Source organism: Orcinus orca, chromosome 9 (assembly GCF_937001465.1).
Source record: "Orcinus orca chromosome 9, mOrcOrc1.1, whole genome shotgun sequence".
Taxonomy (NCBI): domain Eukaryota; kingdom Metazoa; phylum Chordata; class Mammalia; order Artiodactyla; family Delphinidae; genus Orcinus; species Orcinus orca.
Window position 1 is genome coordinate 21,415,195 of NC_064567.1, and position 14,553 is coordinate 21,429,747.

The 14,553-nt window shown below is 36.9% G+C and overlaps 1 long non-coding RNA gene across 2 annotated transcripts in view; it reads left to right on the plus strand.

Moving 5' to 3' along the window:
* The window catches only part of LOC105748123 (uncharacterized), an 81,999-nt gene that overhangs the window by 47,019 nt on the left and 20,427 nt on the right, over positions 1–14,553 (plus strand). The window contains exons 6-7 of one of the 2 annotated variants that reach the window (XR_007479109.1): positions 3,905–4,016; positions 9,206–10,210. This is a non-coding gene — a long non-coding RNA (uncharacterized LOC105748123). Of the gene's footprint in view, positions 1–3,904; positions 4,017–9,205; positions 10,211–14,553 lie in introns of those variants that run through there. The other variant, XR_007479108.1, reaches the window with a different exon arrangement.

Below are 14,553 nucleotides of genomic sequence, written 5' to 3' on the forward strand. Positions count from 1 at the left end.
ATTCAACTTGCTCCAGGTTTATCTGTGAAATATAATTTATCACATAAAGATACTGCATTGATAAAATATTCTTACGTAGAGTCCAGTAAGAACCAAGAGGAGGTTGGAGTCTGGGGATTGGAAATGGAAGTGTGTGCAGGCTGATACAGCCTGTAGGAGTCATAGAACTCTTAGAAGACAGGCTTACTCATGAAAAGGACCTTGGAAACATTTGGCTATCGGCTGAGAAATGCCTTTGAGAGAGTTAAAGCGTTAATAGATACACCCCAGAAGGTGAAAGAAGAACTTTGTAAAAAGAAAGCAGCCAGAGCTGGGCTCTCAGTCACTGTTCTTCCTGCCATCCAATCTAAGCCCCCGCATGGCTATGAGGTCCCCCTACAGACGGTGCAGCAAATAACGTAACAGTGAGAGCTCCAGAGCAACAATGCTCACACAATGCAGAGCATTAATAAGTAAGCACACACCTCCCCGGAGGAGGGAGCGGCTGGGTAGTTGCAGTGTAAGTTGAGGGAGCTGGTATTCATAGTTGAGACCCAGATGTCATATTTTAAGATGTTCTGCTTAAGTTTTAAAGTTAGTAACGTTCATATAATATAGGAAACTAAAATTTCAGTGGGAAATACAACATATCAATGATGAAATTATATTAAGACTTTGTGTGCAAGTTACTGTGCAAAATTTAATTGTAACTGCGTGGTCCTTGCTCTCCAAGAGCTTGCTGTTAAGAGCAGTAGAGTCCGGAGATTTAGTTAAATTGCCTATCCATGATATTGTTTTCACCCATTTTTTATTCAGTAAATATATATTGGAGACCTGTTAGGTGCCAGGCATTTTCATGCCACTGGAGGGATACAGTATTGAACAAAACAAAAAATTTTCCGCTTAAGAAGCTTAAATTCTACAGGCGGAAGAGAAAAAAAGAAAAATGATTTTTATTCTGATGAGAAGGGAAATGGTGGGTTTTGGGGAGTGGCATGATCTGGTTTTTTTTTTTTTTAATCTATATGACTCTGGCCTTTTGTTTTGAGAATAGTATGCAGTGAGGCAAGGAAAGAATCCACTGGGGGACTATTGCAATAATCTAGATGGGGATGGTGGAGGCTTAGATGGCAGTAGTGGTGGTGGAAGTAGGGAGAAGTAGGCAGAATTTAGATATATTTTTAAGGTAGAGCCAATGGGATTCGCTGATGGCTTGGTTACAGGGTGTTAGGGAAAGAGAAAAGTCAGGGATGACTTGGAGGGTTGAGTTGCCATTTACTAACGTGGGGGATCCTGTGGGAGCATCAGCCTTAGGGGGGAACATCAGGAATTTGTCACAAGGTGACGTTAAGTGTGAGATGTCTATTAGACATCTGGGAGTGATGTCAAGCAGGCAGCTGAAAATACGAGGCTTGAGTTCAGGGAAGAGGTTTGGGCTCTTGTAGGTGGTATTTAAAGTGATGAGACCCATTGGGACGACCAAGGGGAGGGAGTATAGATAGAAAAGAAGACGGAGAACTGAGAGCCTTGGGTCACTCTAACATCAAGAGGCTGAGATAATGAGAAGTCTAAGAAGGAGTGGCCAGTGAAGGAGGAGAGGCAGCAGTGTGGTGTCCTATCCTGGAAACCAAACAAGAAAGTGTTTAAAAAAAGAGAGGATCCTCTCCCTGGGGATAGCAAATGGTACCTGCCTCAGAGGTGGCTGTGATGAACTGTTTAAATGGATGAGAGAATTCATTAAAGTGCCTGCCTCAGTACCTGGCTACTGGGTGGTTCAAGGTGGAAGTCATTGGTGACTTAACAAGAGCAGTTTCAGGGAAGCGGTGGGGATAAAAGCCTGGTTGGAATGGGTTCAAGTAAGAATGGGAGGAAAGAATTGGAGGCAGCAGATATAGTCAGCTCTTCTGAGTATGCCTATGAAATTGCATTAGAGAAATGGGGAATTGATTCATGGGAATGTGGGGTCAGGAGAAAGGTGTGTGTGTGTGTGTGTATGTGCGTGTCTGTCTCTTTCTTTTAGGTTGGGAGAAAGTACAGACTGTTAAATGCTGATGAGAATAATCCTGTATAGGGGGAAAGCTTGATGATGTAGTTGGATTTAAGATAATGAGTTGTTTTGACCATAGGTAACAGGTTGGTGGAAATAACTAGATTGTCCTTTGTCTCTTTACCTTCTCTTCTCAGTCTTTCATTCATTCATTTATCAAATATTTACTGAAGGTTCACAAGGTGCTACAGATCAAGCCAGGGGCTGGGTAAAAAACAGTTGATTAAAGGGTGAATCAAACAATCTATACACTCTCTGGTGGAGTTTTTACTGTCTGGTGGAGATAGGCTTCCTAAAAACACACAAATAAATAAATACAGATTTCAATGAATGCTTCGTAGGAAAAGTATGGAGTACTTTTGAGAGAGAGAGAATGCCTTGGTGTACTTTAGATTGGGTGGCATTTGAAGGCCTCTCAGATAGGAAAGATGGTCCTAGGAGAAAAGATGGACTGAAAAGAAAAGCATTCCAAGCAGAGGGAACAGAGCATGCAAAGACCTGGAGCAGGGGAGAACTTGGGGCTTTGGAGGATTTGAGAGGTCATCAGTATGGCCTGAGAGGTAGGAAGGGACCAGGTTGTGCAGGACTTTGGAGGCCTTCTAAGATTTGGGATTATATCCTAATAGCAGCGGGAAACTGTTGAAAAGTTTTTAGGTGGGAAGTGACATGATAAGTTTGCATTGGTGGAAAAAACTACCTGTGCTGCACTGTCATGGTGAATGGATTGGAGGCAGCAAGAGTGGGAAAAAAGAACTCCAATTTAGGCAAAAAGAGAGTATCTGTAAAATAGTGAGACTGAGATATTTACAGTTTTCTTATAAAAAAAATAGAATTGAGAGTATCCTCTACTTAGCAGAATTTGCTTTGAGCTTACCAGGTTTCTCAGCACATGCAAAGAGAGCATTTTCTTGTTAAAAATAATATCAACACAGAAGAGGCAGACGAAGATGTCAGTGATTTGAGATTGCTTAACACAAAATGAAACTTTAAAAAAGATTGCAGTAACTTGGTGAAAAATTTCAAATGATAAACTTTTTTTTCTGGAAAAAATACCAGTGACACAATATTAGAGACAGACTCTTTAAGAAAATGGATTAAAGTACTGAATATACACCAAGAATACTTAATCTACTTATGATATTTTAAGTGTTCATATAATATAAAGAAACCTTAAATTTTTTGCTTTAATGTAGCCGATGTACATTATTTTTACTTTTTTTTTTTTAGAAAAAAACCCTGTATAATAAAAAGTTTATTGATTAATAAATAAATATTTCAAAAGTTCCCCTTGGGCTTCCCTGGTGGCGCAGTGGTTGAGAGTCCGCCTGCTGATGCAGGGGACATGGCTCCAGGAGGACCCCACATGCCTTGGAGCGGCTGGGCCCGTGAGCCATGGCCACTGAGCCTGCGCGTCCGGAGCCTGTGCTCCGCAACGGGAGAGGCCACAACAGTGAGAGGCCTGCGTACCGCAAAAAAAAAAAAAAAAAGTTCCCCTTTTCACTTTCAAAAGTATCTTAGTGTTTTGATAAATTATGTGATTAGAGATAGAGGATCTCTCCAGTTGAAGGGTCAGACTGGTAAAAAAGCCATCAAGTTATAGTACAGGATGCATATTTTATTGCGCTAATTTAGACTTCCTCCCAAAGAGATTTCTTAAAACAGAAGGGCAGTTGTAATACCAAGTATCGCTATATCAGGTCACCCACAACTCCAGGGTCATGAATTAACTTGTTGTGAGCTCTCACTTAAAAAAAAAAAAAAAAAAAAGAAAAGAAGAAACAAGTTACTCCCTATCTAGACAAGCCACTCCTGAGAGTTCTATCTTGGTTGTAACTCGAGTTTTCTTTCTCACACTGACATTTTATTTATGCTTTTCAGGGTGAAAAGAGTTGGGATATTTTATCATCTGGAGTTTCTCTGCCTCGCTGATGATCTAAGCTCAAACCTGCCAGTTTATGGGAGATGATAGAAAACACTCTCTAACATCTGAGTAAGTAGATGCTGCGGTGTGTTTTGATTTACTGCTTAAAAAAAAAAAAAAAAGGATAATTTTATGACTTTAAAGGTTTAAATTATCAGGTACTTTAATTGGGTTCTTTAAATTTTGTTGTTGAATAGTGATGTCAATTATTATAATTCCAATAAGTGAATATTTTTAAATAATGGGATTCTGGAAGAAATTAATCCCCTGATGATAAAAAAAAAAAAAAAAGTTAATGGAAACATTTTCCATTAGCTTTTAAGGAACATATTGAGGACCTAAATGTATATATTAAAAATTTAAGAGCACTCTCCTTAGTGCTTTATTTCACTTTTATATTATGAATGCAAAAATATTGGTAAGACAACTGTTAAGAATTTTTTAAATGCAACTCTATATAAAAATTGTATTTTAATACGGAGTGTATTTTGGCTAACTTGAAATAAATACTGGTTTGTTTCTTGGAAGTAGAATTTTAAAAGTTCTTTCTATTTGAAAATAAAGATTTTTTTTCCTTCTAATATAGATAAGATTACAAAATTTCTCTGGATTTTGACTTTGTTTCTTAATTAAAGAGACTGAGAAAGAAAGGCATTCATTCTTTCTAATTAAAACTTCTGAGTGAAGTTTAAAGAGTTGAGCCAGTCATTTTGATATAAACTGTTTTTCAGAATGAAAGCTGCTAGTTCTCTTATATCCATTGAATCTCTTTTGACAAAACTAGGAAACTATGAGGCTGTTCCAGGGCCTTTTTTGGAATGCTGAGGTGAATACAATTAATAAATACACAAGATTGCTTCCCACTACAATGGGGTTATTTAATTTTGGTCTGTATCTGAGCTGTTCAGTATAGTAGCCAATAGTAACTATTGACATTTGAAATGTGGCTGGTCCCAGTTGAGATGTGCTGTGCATAAAATACACACCACATTTCAAGACTTAGTATGAAAAAAAGACTAAATATTTTATTAATAATTTTTGTATGAATCATGTTGAAATGATAATATTTGGGATATATTGAGTGAAACAAAATATTATTAAAATTAATTTCACTTGTTTTCTTTTACTTTTTTTTTTTTTAATGTGGCTGCTAGATAATTGTAAATTACTTGTGGCTTACATTATATTTCCAGTGAACAGAACTGGCCTGTTGTATATGATCAACATGCTTAGTCATCCATTACTCCACATTCTGTAAGCCTTGACCCTTCTGGGCTGTGTATGGATCAATTAATATAAATCTATATTGTTTTAAGAATATGATTCTTTGATTCATCGAATATTTACTGAGTACCTGCTATATGCCAGACAGTCCTCTAGGTACTGGTGTTACAGTAGTGAACAAAATAAACAAAACTTCCTGCCTTCATGGAGTTAACATTCCATTAGTGAAACTAGACTAAAAACATAAATAAGTAAAATATATAATCTATTTGAAGGCTTTGGAGAAAATGCAAGGAGAGGGGTTCAATTCTAAATAGATTGTTCAGGGAAGGCCTCACCGAATAGGTGTTATTTGAGCAAAGACTTGAAGAAGGTGAGAGAAAGAGCCCTATAGATATTTGGGGGAAGAGTGTTCTAGGCAGAGGGAATAGCAGGATTGTGCCTGGCTTGTTTGAATTGTAGGAGGCGAGGTGATTGATTGGAGGGAAGTGAGTGATGGGGAGAGAAGATGAAAGGTAACCATGGTAACATCATGTGAGCACTGGTTATTGTCTATGCAGACACAGAGGTAACCTCTAGGGAACCAGGCCAGAAAACAGAAATAGGAATTTTAAAAACAAAGCAGAGGTATCAGAGGCTACACTTCATGGGGGGTAGACAGATTCTACAGTTTAAGTTCAAGCTACTTACTAAAAGAACCATCAACCCTTAGAAAACTGAGATCTGTCAACTGATGACTGGATGAATAAAATGCAGTATATCCATGTAATGGAATACTACTGGGCAGTAAAAATGAATGAAGTACTGATGCATACTGCAACACGCATGAGCCTTGAAAACATACTAAGTGAAAGAAGACAGTCACAAAAGGTCACATATTGTATGATTCCATATTTATATGAAATGCCAAGAATATACAAGTCCATTCATATAGCATCCAAAAAACCAAAATACTTTGGAATAAATTTAACAAGAGAACTGTAAGTCCTACATACTGAAAACTACAAAATTTTGTTGAGAGAAATTAAAGTATCCCTAAATAAGTGGGAATAAATGGAAGATTCTGTATTGGTGATGTGGCAGTTTTCTCCAAATTGATCTGGAGGTTCAACAAAGTCATTGCCAAAGTCTCAGACAGGATTTTTGTAGAAATATATTTATAGAAATTGGCAAACAGATTCTAAAATTTATATGGAAATGCAGAAGATCTAGAATAGTCAAAGTAACTTCAAAAAAGCAGGAAGTTGGGAAAAAAAGAAGAAAGTTGGAGGACTTATATTACCTGTTTTCAAAACTTATCATAAAGCTATAATAATAAGAACAGTATAGTATTTGCATACGGATAAACATGTAGATCAGTGGAACAAAATATCTAGAAATAGATACATATGTGGTCAGTTGCTTTTCAGCAAATGTACTAAGGTAATCCTATAGGGACAGCATAGTCCTTTCAATAAACAGCGCTGCAGCAATTGGATTTCCACGTGAAATAAAATGTACCTTGACATTTACCTTACAATATACACAAAAATAATTTAAAATGGATCATAGACCAACATGTAAAGAAGCAAACATAGCAGAAAGTCTTCTGTCCTGGGTTAGACAAAGATTTAGTCAATAGGATATAAAAAGCATGAAGTATTAAAAAAATGATAAATTGGACTTCATCAGAATTAAAGTTTTACTTTTCAGAAGATACCATTCTTAAGAAAATGAAAAGTCAAGCCACATAACTAGGAGAAAATATTTACAAAACGTATGTCTGATAAAGGATTTGTATGTAGAAAAAAAATAAAGAACTCTTAAAATTCAGTCATAAGACAGCAATCCAATTTAAATATGTACAAAAGATTTGAAGAGTCATTTCACCAAAAAAGATATATGAATGGCAAATAAACACAAGGAAAGAGTTTCAACATCATTAGTCATTAGGGAAATGCAAATTAAAGCCATAATGATATATTGCTGCACACCCACTATAATGGCTAAAATTAAAAAGACTAACAATCTGTGTGTTGGCAAGGATGTGGAGAAACCAGAATCCTCACCCACTGCTGACTGGAATATAAAGTGGTACAGGTATGTTGCAAAGCAGTTCGGCAGTTGCTTAAAAAGTTCAACATACACTTAACAAATTATCTAGCAATTCCATTCCTATAAATACATTGTCAGGAGAGATAACAGCATATGTCCATACAAAGACTTGTATACAGTGTTCATAGAAGCTTTATTTGTGATTGCCAAAAACTGGAAATAATGTAAGCATCCATCAGCAGATGAATATATAAGTCCATACACTGGAATGCTGTTCAACAATGAAAAGGATTGGACTATTCATATATACAATGGCATGGATGAATCTCAAAATAATTATGCAGTATGAAAAAAAGCCAGATTCCCCCCGCCCCCAAGTGCCATACTGTCTGATTCCATTTAATTGAAATTCTAGAAAATGCAAACTAATCTATAGTGACAGAGAGCAGATCCATGGTTGCCTGAGGATGGCTCAGGAGAGGAGGGAGAGAAGGATTCCAAAGGGAGGGGCACAATGAAACCCTGGGGTGATGTATATATTCATTATCTTGATTATGCATAGTAGCTTCATGGGTGTATACATACATCAGAATTCATCAAATTGTATACTTAAATATGTGCAGTTTATTGTATATCAATTACACCTCAATAAGGTTTTAAAAAAATTATGTCCATTCAAAAACCAAGCATATGTTCATAGCAGCTTATTCACAGTAGACAAAAACTGAAAACAATCCAAATCCATCAGCTGGTGAATGGATAAACAAAATGTGTGATATCCACACAATGGAATATTATTCAGTCCTGAAAAAGAATGAACTCCTAATTCATGCTACATAGTACAACATGGATGAACCTCAAAAACATTATGCCGGTTGAAAGAAGCCAGAAACAAAGGACTGTATGTTGTATAATGCTATTTATATGAAATTGTAAGAAAAGGCAAAATCATAGATTAGATCAGTGGTTGCCTGGGGCCAGAGGTGGAAGCAGAGTTTGGCTGTAAACAGGTAGGAGGGAGCTGTTGGGATGATGGAAGTATTCTTATTGGCAGTCGTGCGGCTGTTTATGTATAAACTTACTGAAACTCTTCTGATTGTACCATTAAAATGGATGACTTTCATGGCATATAAATTATACCTCAATAAAGCCATTAAAAATAGGTGGCCACTCAAAATTTTAAATGCTCTTTAAGTGGACCGTTCAAGAAATGGGACAGTATTGCTGATTTCATTGAACTCTAGTGCTTTGGAATACTTTGGTGAGACCTATTGAATTAATTTCTATGTCAGATGTTCTTTGAATTCTAATTGTGAAACAGAAATCATTATTAGTTGTCTTTCCCAGAATTTAGTGACCAGTAACAGCTGCATTTCCCTTGCATGTGAACATTGATTTAGAATGATTGGCTTTATGTTTAACAACGATTAACACCACCACCCCCCCGGCCAGAAGAAATGGTAGTTTCTTAGATTGATACTCTATTTGTGCACAGTAGTTCAAAAGTGTAGGTTATCCTCCACCTCTCAGTTCTTCACAAAGGAAACTGATGACAGCTTAACACCTTTGCATTTTTTAGATGCAGAGAGGCACACCCTTCTAGGTGCCCACCCACCTGTCCCCAACACCATATATGTGGAGACAGCAAGTAATCTGGACATAAGGTCCTTGGGAATGGGAGGTAGAGTGCAACCGAGAGAGCTCCCCTGGAGCACTTTGCAGCTGGGTCTGGCCATGTTCTGCACCAGAGTACGAATCAAGATCTCTGGGGAGACTGAATTTTACTTCCTTAGATAAAATCAGAAAATGATCTAATTTTAATGAAAAAATTAACAACTCTAGAACATCTTGCCTGTGATTCTGCCTAAGTCTATTAAAATAGGAAAAATTTATTCTGGAAACAACCCAGTTCTTTACCTGAAATTCATTCAGCCATTTTCCCAAATAAAGTTCCAGTTATTTAACCAAATTTTTCTTTTTTTTCCTCCCCCCCTCCAAAGCAAATCCTTTATTCGACAAAGATTTATGGAACACTCATCTTTGTCAAGCACACCAAAGATAAGACATACCTACAAGGATAAAAGAAGCATGGAATTGAGGGTGGGGGCCTGCTGATATGTAACCTGCCTCCTTGGAAGGAGGGGCGTTCAGAGAGAGGTTGGGGAAGCTTTGGAGCAGGGAACTTAGAAAGCTGAGATTTGGAGGATGAACAGGACTTGGCTGTTAGCCAGGTTGTTGGGTGTGGGGCGGGGGAGTTGTGAGGACCTTAAAGCTGTGGCATTGAGTTTAAAGAAGAGAGAATAGGGTCAAGAGATGCAGTGAGTCCGAGTGACTTGACTTTGTGACTGGCAGAATTTGAAGAATGTAGGAGAAAAAGATATCAAGGATTAGTTCAACTTTGCCCTTGGCCATCTCAACAAGTGGTGATACCATTCACACGGGGTGAGAATACAAGACACCCAGGAGGTTTATTTGTTTTGATTGTTGCTTTGGGAAACCAATAATTCACTCTAGAGGTTTTATCAGAGTAGTGCAGCTATTTGCATACACCTGACTGAACTTTAAAGATGCCCCTCTGTGACCCATCATCCCCCGGGTGAACACACATGGAGCATTAGGGAGGAAAGTGAAAACTGACGTGGTCTTGGGGGTGTCTGTGTTTGTTCATTATCTCGGGCTTCAGTGGATCTCATGTCTACAGGTAAAATCACTGTTGAAAACTTCAGGGCAATTACAGAGAGGAATAATGCTTGGACATGAAAACCTATCATGTTTAAGAATTTAGTAATTCCTTTTTATTACTTTTATCTACTTGACCTCTTGTCTCCACATTTTTATCATATATAAAGTACATTCTTTATACTTCTTTGGTCCAAAGAAGATTAAAAGGGTAAATTTTAGAAAAGACTGCTCCATCCTTTATATGTATTAGCTCATTTAACTTTTAAAATAACCCTGTAAAGGAGGTACTTTTAATCCTATTAATTCTTGATAAAGATTAATAATAAAAGTATTTGGAAATCAACGGGTTTAAAATTTTTTGATATGCCTAAACACAAAGCATAAATTCTTATTCATATCCATTGACATTAGCATGTAAATGAGGATGACAAATTATTATTTTGGAAATTCTAATCATTTCTACCTTGTCCTTTTGAAAGAAGTACACTGGTAACAAACAGATCCATGATACACAAAATAATACTCTATACTTTTTGAGAATATTGAAAACTAATTTGGAAAATAACTCCTCTTCTTTCTGAAAATTTTTGCCCACTCTGCACTTTCCTATCTTTTTTAATCATGAATATATTACATTAAGCCAAAGATACTATGTAAACGGTTGCTTTGAAACTACATAAAACAGAAGTTAAAATTAGGTTTTACTTACTGCTTCCAACTTATCTTTTAATAATATGTGGTCAGATCCTGCTTTAAATGTACTCTTGGTTGAGGTACCTTGAGGAAGTAAGTTGCTTGACCTCAGTTAGGCTGTTTCCTTGTCTATAAAAACACAGGCAATGAAGTACATGCTCCAGTGCTCTGAAACTCAGAAATAACTTCTTGGGCATGAGTGCCAATGTAAGCAGGCAGTTTTCTTTTGTGCCACAAGAGGGCGTGCCTGTGTTGTTGCTAACCGGAGCTGAGGCCTGAATTCCTTTGCAAGACGTGGCTGAAAAGTTAGGGACAAGTAGATTGCTGGGAAAATGTGAAAGAAAAAGATTATTTTGACAGTGTCAAGGGAAAGAGGTACTCGAAACATAAAGTGATGTGAAGGGAAGGATTGTGAATAAGATCCCTTTAAGATGTGAAAACTTTCGCGACATAGATCATTACAGATTTCCATTGCCAGTCAACAACCTTTTTTTTTTTGCCTATATCTGAGAAGTTTTATTAATTTTGTTTTCCTCCTTCTTTGCAAATGTGTTTATAAATCGGTTATATCAAACAAATATAGAACCCAAAGTTTAGTTTCTTAGTAGTGGTCTTGAGTGATTAATGTTGGTTAAAGTTAAGTTGGATTGTTCTCAGTGCCTTGGATATGTACAAAATCTGTTTGCCCCAAATTAGGAAAATTTGAATGTTTTCATCCTGCCTCCCTCCATGCACTTTTTTCCCTTTGTTTGAGTTTCTGAGTTCTTTGATGTTTTGCTGTCATACATAGCTCAGAAAGTTGGGTGGGGGACAAGGAAGAACATTGTTCTGTGAACCAACCCTAGGGACGTGGAACTAATTTTAATATACAGTGAAATCTTTACAATTGACAAGATCAGAGCTGTACAAATACAGTGACACTGGCAGTTGTGGAATTATTCTGATAAATTTAGGGAAATCATTTCATCTCAGCTATGTGACTGTTTCATGTGAATGTGTTCTTTAATTTAAATTATCCAGGCAACCCCTTTATTTTGCTAGTATTTTTTATTATAAATACAAAAATCATGATCATGTTGTGTTTTACATAACTGTAATTGTACTTTTAACACGTTTTGTATTAGAAAATGTTCTGAATTTAGAAAGAATGATCCATAGACATCTCCTTTTACTCTGAATCCTACTTTTAGAAGTTTTCTCTGGGGTTTGTTCCTGGTAATAAACGCTATCCAAGTTCAGAGGCAGACTGCCCAGGTTCAAATTATCGCGCTGCTGTGTTTGAAATGTGACAAAAGCAAAGTTAGCCTAATAATTTCTCTCTCATTTGAATCTGATAGTTTCTTGAGCAGGAGAAAGAGAAGTGGCAACACTGTAGAAAATTATGCACTTTATCTGTGTGGCAGCCAATTTCAAACCATCTTCCTGGTACACTCTAAGGAGTTAAAAACATGTTAAATACTTTGAGATTGCAACATTTTAAAGAGAAAGAATATAAAAGAAAAAAGAACTCTGTAGCTCCGTTTTCTTTGCTTTCACCATGAAATGTGATCTTGTTTCAAAATATGGGAACACCCCGTGATAAACTCTTGTCCACATGAATGTCATCTGTCTTCTTTATTTTGGTAAAAAGAAGGTAGAGAATAGCTGATAGAGGGGCAAGCTGTTCCTTTAAAGTTACTTTTAAAAATTATGGAATATTTCAAGCATGTAAAGAAAGCATAAGGAATAGTATATAATTAAAGTGTTATGTAATTAGTAAAACACTATGTGTGTCCTTCCTAAGCCTGTCTCCTTTTCTACCTTACAGAGGTAACTACCCTGAATTTGGTTTTTATCATTCTCTTGAATGTTTTTACGCTTCTGTTACATATGGATGTATTCCTAAACGTAGATAGAATTGTGGTACCTGTATTTTTTTTTTTACGCTCTTAACAAATTTCTTAAGTGTTCAGTACATTATTAACTGTAACTACTGTGTTGTCCAGCAGAGCTCTAGAACTTTTTCGTCTTGCACAACTGAAACTATACACAATAAAACAGCAACTCCCATTTCCCCTGACAGCCATCATGCTACTTTGAACTTCTGTGAGTTTGCGTACCTTAGGTGCCGCATACAAATGGAAACCATGCAGTACTTGTCTTTCTATGACTGGCTTATTTCACTTAGCATAATGTCCTCAAGGTCCATCCATGTTGTCCTATATGACAGGATTTCCTTCTTTTTTAGGGTTGATTAATATTTTATTACACGTATTCTTTATCCCTTCATCCATCAATGGACATTTAGGTTGTTTCCACCTGTTAGCTGCAGTAAATATGGGAGTGCAAATATCTCTTTGAGATCCTGATTTCAGTTGTTTTGGATAAATATCCAGATGTGGAATTGCTGGATCATATGGTAGTTCTATTTTTAATATTTTAAGAAATCTCCATACTGTTTTCCATACCAGCTGCACCATTTTACGTTCCCAGCAACAGTGCACGAGGGTTCCAATTTCTTCACATCCTTACCAACATTTGCTTTTTTTGGTGTGTGTGTGTGTGTGTGTTTAATAATAGCTATTCTGACAGGTGTAAGGTGACATCTCATTGTGCATTTGCATTTCCCTGAAGATTAGTGATGTTGAGCATCTTTTCATGTACCTGTTGGCCATGTGTATGTCTTCTTTGGGGAAAAGCCTATTCAAGTCCTTTGCACATTTTTAATCATTTAACTTATTTATCTATTTGTGTATCTATTTATTTATGCTGTTGAGTTGTAACAGCCCTTAAATATCATGGATATTAACCCTTTATCAGATATATGATCTGTAAATATTTTCCCTCATACTGTAGGTACTCCTTTTCACTCTGTTAGATTGTTCGCTATGCAAAAGCTTTTTAGTTTAATGTACAGATGTTTGTCTATTTTTGGTTTTGTTGCAAGACCAGTGTCATGAAGCTTTTCCCCTGTGTTTTCTCCTAGAAGTTTTACAGTTTTGGGTCTTGATGTTTAAGTCTAATCCATTTTGAGTTGACTTTTGTATATAGCATAAGATAAGCGTCCAATTTCATTCTTTTGCATGTGGATATCCAGTTTTCCCAACATCATTTATTGAAGAGATTGTCTTTTCCCTTTTGTGTATTCTTGGCACCCTTATTGAAGATCTACTGACCTATATGCATGGATTTATATCTGGAGTCTTTCTTCTATTCCGTTGGTCAACGTGTCTGTCTTTATGCCAGTACCAGTTTGAGAAGAATTAGCTTTAATACTTCTTTAACTACTTGATAGAATTCACCAGTGACCATTGGTCCTGTGCTTTTCTTTGTTGGGAAGTTTTTTTTTTTTTTTTCGGTACGCGGGCCTCTCACTGTTGTGGCCTCTCCCGTTGCAGAGCATAGGTTCCGGACGTGCAGGCTCAGCGGCCATGGCTCACGGGCCCAGCCGCTCTGCGGCACGTGGGATCTCCCCGGACCGGGGCACGAACCCGTGTCCCCTGCATCGGCAGGCGGACTCTCAACCACTGCGCCACCAGGGAAGCCCTGTTGGGAAGTTTTTGACTACTGATTCAGTCTCCTTAACGCTCTTCAGATTTGGTCTTCTTCATGATTTGGTCTTGGTGGGTTGTAGGTTTCTTGGAATTTTTCTGTTTCTTCTGTGTTATCCAGTTTGTTGATACATAATTATTCATTGTGGTCTCTTAACAATCCTTTTTGTTTCTGCAGTATCAGTTGTTAACGTTTCCTCTTTCATTTCTGATTTTATTTATTTGAGTTTTCTTTTTTTCTTAGTCTAGCTAAATGTTTTGTCAGTTTTGCTGATTTTTTTCAAAAAGCCAACTCTTTCGTTAATTTTTCCCTATTGTTTTTCTACTCTCTATTTTGTTTATTTCTGCTCTAATCTTTATTATTTCCTTCCTTCTAACAACTTTGGGCTTAGTTTGTTCTTGTTTTTCTAGTTCCCTGAGGTATATGGGATCTTTCTTCTTTT